This window comes from Coturnix japonica, chromosome 1, assembly GCF_054131305.1.
Source record: "Coturnix japonica strain WE chromosome 1, WE-NBRP24, whole genome shotgun sequence".
NCBI lineage: Eukaryota > Metazoa > Chordata > Aves > Galliformes > Phasianidae > Coturnix > Coturnix japonica.
In genome coordinates, this window is record NC_140663.1 from 91668376 (window position 1) to 91677564 (window position 9189).

General features: G+C 36.4%; 1 long non-coding RNA gene across 1 annotated transcript; it reads left to right on the forward strand.

The window, feature by feature from the left end:
* The first annotated feature begins 450 nt into the window (after window positions 1-450).
* Window positions 451-2684, forward strand: LOC146762579 (uncharacterized). The gene is made up of 3 exons (XR_014942326.1): window positions 451-586; window positions 1354-1434; window positions 2318-2684. It is a non-coding gene; the product is annotated as an uncharacterized LOC146762579 (long non-coding RNA).
* Window positions 2685-9189: the final 6505 nt, after the last annotated feature.

A 9189-nucleotide genomic window follows, 5' to 3' on the forward strand; every position in this document is an offset into this window, starting at 1 on the left:
AGTAGGGGTTACTTCTTAGTTACACAAGTAATTTTTCACATTAATTGATGGATAGAAATACTTTCTGTAGTTTTCACATACATAGATGGCTTTAAACAAGTTCTCTCTTCATTTGGGGTTTTCTATAACCTTTTCTGGATTCACCAACATAAAGATTACAGTCTCTCTCCTGGAAGTTTTGCTGACTTTATTCAAAAAAGAATTCATGACTGTTTTTACATGCCTCTTTAATAGATATGACTTCAAATTGTGCATCACTAACTATGAAATCTTTATTTATTTATTTATTTATTTATTTATTTATTTTTAATTGGTTATATCCTGAAGGACAGCTCTTTTAAAAGTGATAGAAATCTTCAGCAAAACAAATCAAAACAGATTATAATCTTTGAGGCAAGAACAATGGATAAATAGTTAATTTTAACTGGTAAGGCTAGTTATTCTTTTTAAGTATTACTGTTCCCACCACAGAGTATCTTGTAGACCTTCTGTTAAAGACTGTTTCTGCACTTGATATTATTCACAGAATTTTTATGAAGGCCTTTGAAGCTGAAAATGGAATCAAGGTCTCCCTTCTAAGTGATTGGTATGTTCCCTTTCTAGTCTGTTTGTCCTTTCTGGTTCACTGAACCATTAATTCCTTTATGCAAAAATGAATTAGGACAGGAGTAATGACTTCTTGTTAGAAGAATTTATAATCTGTTGGTTGGGGCTTCCATACTAAATAGGAAGTTTTCAGTCCTCCCCTTCGGTAAGAGTGGATAAGAGGGAGGAATAAAAACCCTTTGTGTGTATTCAGCAATTGATTTTTCAAATAAGAAGGAATTGAGTAGGTGATATAAGGAATGGAAAGTGCTAGAATTTCTTTTCTAGCTCTGTACTTTAGGATAAATGATAACTCCCATAACTACCTACTGCTACATTTTTTATTTATTTACTTACTTATTTTTATAGGATGGTGGGGGATGTGTGTGTGTATGTATCCTGACTATTAATAAGAAAATGAGATTTTTAAAAAACTATTTCATCTTCATTATTTCAACACCAAATGGAAACTGTAAGGAGAAAAACAGTAAAGAGGGAGAATAGTCTATATCTGGCTCACTCATTTTGCTCATGTCATAATTGCATCAAAAACTTGTGTACTGCACACTGTTCAGTAATATTTCACTTTGCACAAGACCCTAGCAAATATTAGAGTCAACCTATTCAGAAGAGTCATTTCCTTTTTGTTGTATTTAGCGTACACTGAGTGTTGTGTACAGTGTTACTGTGTAGATTAGGTTCACGAAGAATGCTGGCTTTTGTGGCTTGTTCAAGGTTGCTACAGTTATTTTTGTTGCTTTGTTCAAGGAATTTAATACACATAAGATGTCCTACGTGTGGCTCGGTGCTCATCTGGGGCTGTGGATCACGACAGATATCAGACTTACGGTAATATAACAGTTTCTATGCATTCACAGTTGCAGTGTATAGTTTCTTTTGCAGATGTGGTCCTTAGTCATCCTTACTAAAGATCACTCAGGACTTAAAATCTAGAACTTATCCAAATATTTCATGCATATTAAAAATATTTTTTGAAGTATTTATATATTTCTGGTATAATGATGCTCTTGCCTTCCCATCTCACAAGATGTCCATACTGTAACAATGCAGACAGACTAAAATTGATTATCAAAGTATCAGTGTAGTTCTTACATAACAGTGTGATTATTGTGCATTACATTGCCATACCTTTGTATCATTTAAAGAGAGAATATGTAGATGTCATTAAAAAGGGAAATATTTCCAGCCTCTGTAGAAGTAATATTAATTAATGAAATAATCTTTATGCATAATTATTGTTAGTGTGCTTGTTGTACCACATTTCTCCTCTCTCTCCTTCCAAGAGTCCCAGCACTTTAGTAGAGGTTCACAGAACTTGAAGACAGTGATGCTGAAGAAAGAGTTCATGCTTATCTCACTGCTATGCCAGTCTGGTATAGCTGCAAGCATGATCAAATTCAAATTAATCCATTTTATTTTTCTTGATTTTAAAGTGGTTGAACCCATAGAAATTTGTAATGGTATAATGAAAAAAAGACAGAGAGGAGAAAGATTAGGAATGAAATAGATAAGTTTTTTGATTGATTTTGGTTTTGGTTATGGTTTTGGTTATGGTTTGCATTAACAATATTAGTTTATGCCATTGAAAATTGATCATTCAATTGTAAATCAAGATGACCAATTGGGACCAGAACAGTCCCTTACAGTATAAGTAATCACCCAACTTGCTCTAATATTAACTTATTTATTTATTTCTTTTCTGGATTTTCAGGTATTTCTTATGTAAGAAATGCAATTCCATCTGCTGAAATTCAAAGCCAGTGCTCAGCCTCCTTCATTCTCCATAACCTCTGAACAACTTATGCATTTTAGATATGCTCAGAGCTATTGTCATCTGAACAAGAGAATAGACAACTAAAAGTAATAATTGCATCATTGTTTTTGAACAATAACTTCTGATTTATAGCTCTGGGAAACATCAGTTTTAGATCTACCTAAGCCTGGAAGAAGAGGAATCAGGGATGAAGGAGTGAGACTGAACACGGAAAGAAGAGAAGTGGATGAGAATGTGTTTTAGTTTTAGTCTTTCTCTTCACTCTGCTGTATGTTTTAATGGGCAATAAAATGCGTTCTTTTTTCCCAAGTTGGCTCTGTTTTGCCTGTGATGGTATTTGGCACATGATTTCCTTTTTCTTGACTAACTATTTTTCCATCTTGACCATCCTTCCTCATCCTGTTGAGTTGTTGGTATACTATAAGTATCCAATCCTCAGATTCTGAAAGCGTTACAAATGTATACAAAAAATACATTCTGGCTTCATTTAGCCACTTCAGCGATTTTTGTTTTTATCCTGTGGATTTAGTGGAACTAACTTTCTGCCTTATGTTGTCTGGTTTCGTACTTCGCAGAGGACAACACTAGTAAACAGCAAACCAAATACACATCTTTGGCTGGTACAGTATTTGCACAATTTTAAGCCACGACATTAAGGGTCCAGACCTGGAAAAAGCAAGTAAAGCTTAAGCCTCAGAAAAATAAATGTATTTACACTATTGCACTTGTATAAATTAGATAATTTTGATTTATGATTGAATTCTAGGTTAACTGTGCTGATACCCTTTTTTTTTTTAAATTATTATTATAAGCGAAAATATTCTTGCCAAATAGTCTTGTCCAACAGGTGCTACATCCAGAAGTCTAATGTATTAAATGGAGCCTAATCAACAAAGACCTGGAAAATAGAAATTGCAGGCAGCTCATTTCCTACACCTTAATAGCTGAAAACTAACAAATTATTTTATAAAACTTGATGTATTTTTGAAATAAATGACAGATGACCAGTGTAGTAATATATATATTATATATATATATTATATTATATGTACATATATAATATATATAAGAACTTTTTTTTTGCATTTATTTAATTGCTGAAGTGTAAAAATATTATCAGAATAGGTAGATGCAGTAATATTTTTAAAATGCCAGTGATGTCTTCAGTTTAATCGTGGATATGTTATTTACTGCTTCAGTAAAATTTTCATATATTAGACTGGTTTTCAACTTTAAAATTAATACTGTACATAATTAATTTTTCTGCACAACTAATATGTATAACATAGTATCTGTGTTATTTTGCCAATAAGTCACTGACATTTATAACATAAATGAAATTATCAAAAGAATTCAAAGAAAAGGATTTAATGACTGAATTATACGCCAGCAGTTTCTCAAAGTAAATTGCCAGGACACAATGGCATAACTTTGTATTCTAAAGCTCAACAAACTGAAAAGCTGTTTATGCATGCATCAACAGAACTATGCATGTCACAGACAAAGCTGAAGGAAAAAAAATAAAAAGACAAGAAACACCATAAAGAAGATGAAGGAGAGACAGCAGAGCTAGAAGTTAACCTGAAATTCATTCCTCATAAATGAATCTCTGAGTGAATACAGATATGCTAAGACAAAACAAAGAACGCAAACAAAAAACCCTACAAACAACAACAAAAGCAAACAATAGATAACAGTCAAAACTGTCTGTACATTAAGTATCTGAAATATGAATTAGCATGGTCTGTTCCAGATATTCTATATGTTCTAATGTGTTCACTCAACAAAAGCTGAGAGTAGTATATTTGTAGCTCCCACTGTCTTTTTTCTTTTTTTGTTTCCCCTGAATCTGCTGGGAACTGGACTTCCCACTTAACTCATTTCAGAAAGGCCACAGCTCATTCTGACATGAAAATTAGTTTGTCCTATATAAGTGGCATAATTTTTGTAACAATTTCTCTGTGAAATCTAATTTTAATATAAGGGATCTGCGCTTCACTGTCAAATTTAATCTTTACTGTAAAAAAAAATTGCATCCTTCTGAAGTCTGTCATTATTGAGGATCAAACAGATGTTTCAGAGAGTCACTCCTACAGCTGTTATCCCACATTGTAAAAAACACACATGGAAGTGAAGTACTGAGGGCAATAAGATCAAACTAAGTTGATATTCAATTAACATATTTGTGTTTTCATCTCTGTTCAGTTATCCTTGGGAAGAAAAAGAAAAACCAACCAAACAAACAGCTACTTAGTACATAAATGGAAAATAGGTTTATATGTTTGTTTTTTAAAAGGGATGGACTAATGTAAGAAACTGAATCATACAGGTTAATTTATTATACATTAAGATGCTAATTGTATTCAGCTTGTGTTAATGATGATGCCAGAAGGACACAAGTCTGAATAAAACTAATTAAATATAACCTAAAGGAAAGAAGAAGAAATCAAACTTCTCTAAAGCTGAATATATATAATTAAAATGAGAAATAATGTTAGAATTTAAATACAGTATTATTCAGATCCATAATGGGGAGATTGAACTGTAAGACATTTAAGTACTAAATTTCTATTTTACAAGATATGATAATCCATTTAATAATGCTTGAAGCATCAATTTACATGATTTGGCACATAAGTACAAAAACTTCAGTAGCTATTGCTTATGTAGAAAGTAAATACTACAGAAAACTTTTCTGTGACTGTATATGTATGCTTGGATTTTGTTTTGGGTGTTTCTTTTGGGAGAAATCTTGGCACTTAGAAATTTTATAATTATTTGGGGGGTGGGGTTGGTTTTTCTTTTGTTTTCTTTTGTTTTTTGAACTGAAATAGAAAAGCAGAGAGGAAGAAAGTATAATCTACTATTGGAGTATGAAAGATTTTAGTTTTCAGTTTCATAAAATGTTGTTGAGTTAAAAGAAGGAAGAAGAAACCCACTCCTTTTGTATAGTTTCCAGCAACCCAGATTGCCTCAGCATGCAGGAAGTTATTTGGAACTGAGAAATAATGCAGAACTTGTGACAGAACTTAGCTTCAAACTCACACATAGGTACGAGCTGTTCTATTAGGATCATTTTTTATTTTCATTCCAAACAAATCTATAGTTTGGACTCTGAATGCCTCGTGCGCTTGTAATTCTGAAAATTCACCAGAAAGCAATATGCTGCTGTAATATTCTATTGTAACCATGTTTTGCATTTAGGGGGAATATTTTAGAAAAAAAATAGTCTCAGATCTTAAAACATAAAGGAAAAACAAAGCAGGAAATGTAGGAAAGGCAGAATGACTTCTTAAATAACCTTGTAAAACTTTTAGGAGATTTTGCATAGTACTGTACTAAGCTTGTTAAGAGTGCCCATGCTAAGTTTAAAAATCTACAGATGAGGACAGGACATCGGGATTCACAGCCATTACTATGCATGTTTTATTGTCCTTGCATGGTCTGTGACAGCAGTGGTGATACATAAACTGCAAATGGGAACATTTGTCTTATTATTGAAAATGTAACTGTTCTCACTTGCTTAATATTTGTGAAACAGCAGGATTAGGCCATATAAATGGTTCCTAGGACCGAGAACATTTACTTTAAGAATATCAGGAATTAATACCATATCTTTAATATTTAACTGAACAACTACTTTTATACCCTACTTATAGCAGATGGAAGAAATTATTTTGAAATAAATAAATAAATAAGGAAAGAGGGAAGGGAAGGGAAGGGAAGGGAAGGGAAGGGAAGGGAAGGGAAGGGAAGGGAAGGGAAGGGAAGGGAAGGGAAGGGAAGGGAAGGGAAGGGAAGGGAAGGGAAGGGAAGGGAAGGGAAGGGAAGGGAAGGGAAGGGAAGGGAAGGGAAGGGAAGGGAAGGGAAGGGAAGGGAAGGGAAGGGAAGGGAAGGGAAGGGAAGGGAAGGGAAGGGAAGGGAAGGGAAACTATGCTTGCAGCGAAACACCCCAAGAATCAAACATTCCATTAAATATTTCTAAAAGTTACATAATTGCTGTTTTCACACATACCCCTTCTGTTCTATGAAAAATAAATGCAGTGCCCCAAAGACAGGTGTGATCCAGCTTATTTGCACTTCTTTAGTATCAAGGGTTACACAAGAATATTAGGAACACAGAATAGGGAAAAGGTAGAAAATTGGTAAGCACTGAAGTAGTTGAAATGAGGAGCAAGAGAAGCTGTCTGGAGGAAATATGAAGTGATATACTAAAAATTCCTCACAGGACTATAAATTTTCTTAATTAGTCTTACAGGAAGGGATATTTTAAGGAAAGAATGAAGAAGTGATTCCTGAAGTTGGATTAAAGGAAGCTTGATCTTATTATATAATGTTATTTTACTGATCATCTCCTGCTGAGAGTCTAAATTTGGAACAGCAGAGAAACATCAGCACTTGGCAATAGACAGTTGGGAGCCAGGAGGAAGTGATCCAAAGTAGCATTTGAATATGTTTTTGTAAGTGGAGAAATGAGAAGAAGTACTGGGAGGACTAAAGAGCCTGTTCAGAAGGGAAAGGACTAGTGCCTGGGACAAGCCTGGGAAGTCACTGTTAGCTAAATACTTTCTTTCTCCTTTCATATATATGTTTTTATTATTATCATTAATTCTAAAAAAATGCTACATGAGTGGCAGAGATTCTCCTAATGGATGTTGTGGTTATGGTGTGTTGGGACTGGTTTACAAGACAAAGTATGTAGAGTGGTGAATAAGGAGGATGATGTTTGTGTGTGCCTCTTATTTTTCCAGGTCACAATGTAAAGTGCCTAAGGCATTTTTGAAAACTGTTATGGCTCAGGTAAAGTTAATATTGTACAGGGCGTGGAACTGTATGCTCAGACTAAAATTAAGGCATAGGGGGTGAGAAATTCCTGTCACTGTATCTTCAGCAGGGTACACCAGGTTTATGGCCTAAGGACCTGCACTGTGGATACACCTGGGTTTGTCAAGGATAGAATAATAATACATGGTCTCTGTAGCATGGGCATAAATGTTCAGCAGTTGTAAATGCAACTATTTATCCTTGCCTTCATGAATTTTCAGAATAAAATTTTGGATAAAATGAGAGCCCAAGGGCATCCATGGGGGACAGTGCTGGACATTATTTCCTTATCTAGATGGAATTACTATTTATATAATTAGCCTCTCCTGAGTTAGACAGACAGCTTTTGATCCATTTAATTGTATTTCTCTCCAAACCAATTTGATTTAATTTCCCCATAGGATATAGTGTGACATATCATCAAATAAATTTTGTGAAATCCAGACAGACCTCCTGCATGCCTTTCTCATAGTTCTGCAGTTGTATCAGCACCAGAAAAATTATCAAGATGGCTTGGGACATTTCGTCTCCATTAATTCATTTATGATTCTATTTAACAAGTGATTCCAGACTTCCAATTAACATATCCAACTAATGCAGTATGCAAGATATTAGATTCTAACAGAACTTTCTCATTTGATAGAATCATAGAATGGCATGGGTTGAAAAAAACCTCAAAGATCATCTAGTTTCAACCTCCCCTGCCATGGGCAGGGCCGTCAAACATTATGATTACAACTTATTAATGGTAATTGCTCAGAAAACTATTCTATACTCTGCAGCTAACTCATTGATTTCTGTGCTTCCATCCCTGTTTACATTAATCAGGTATAACAAACAAGTCTTGATCTAAGCCAACCTTTGCAGCAGAGTTTTTGTGTTTTGCTTTTCATCTATGTTGTGGTTTTTTTTCACTTCTGCTCAAGTTTCATGTCTGTGGCAGTTTCACACCAATGGATAGCAAATCTCCACCATGCTGGTCCCTCACTCTCTGTTCTGAAAAGAACGGGTAGAGAAAACCCTGATGAAAAAATGTTCATGGTTTGAGGTATAAATCAGGGAGATCACTCAGCATTTACCATAGAGGAAAAAAACAGACTCAGCATACAAAGAAAATAGTAATTTCTTACATGCAGGTAGCAGATGAATCAAAGAAATCTGTGCATAGAAACCTAACAGCAATGGTCTTCTTTATTGGCAGCACTAGGGTAGCATCGAGATAACTCTCCAAGAATGCTCCACCAGTTTAGTGTTCATGAACAGGTTATATTTTCACAGGTATTACATGTTCATTACATTCCCAAGTTCATTAACTGACCCAATTCCAATGACTGCCCAACAAATATAGCCGTTCATTGTCATCTAGCATCCTTTAGCATCATGCTGGTCTGCTGTTAGTCCGTTTTTAGTCCTTGGCGGGGTGGGGGGGGGGGGGGGGGCGTTTACTTCCTCCCAACACTCCTTTTGTCCCAAAGATTGCTATCGAATGCATGGACTGTTGGATAAGTCTCTGCACACCCAGATCAGGAAGACGAAGAGGAATGTCAGGCACGGACCCCGGGCGGCAGCTCCCGCAGCCCTCCCGCCCCACCGCGGCCCCTGCCCAGGGGCTGCAGCTCCGTCCTGGCCGTTCTTGCTGGGCATCCACGATCCGCGCCCTATCCACCTCCGCACAGGGAGCCCTGCTCCGCGCAGTGCCCACGGGCTGCAGTGTCCTGGGCGGTGCGGAGCTGTTGCCGCGCACCCACAGCGCCTCCTGCTGCGCTCACCTCGGTGCCAGCGAGGCCGTTCCTCCTACATCTCGCACCCCTCTCCCAGCTGCGGCTGCGCAGCAGTTTCCCGTCCTTAACTCCCTTCTCCCAGAGCATTCGGCGTCGCTTATAGCTCAGCTCCTGCATCCGCGAGTCTCCCTCGGAGAAGCTGAAGTGGCTCTGGTCGGGCTCCCAGAAGCCCTCCATGCAGCCCCCTTCTACCAAAACCTTGCC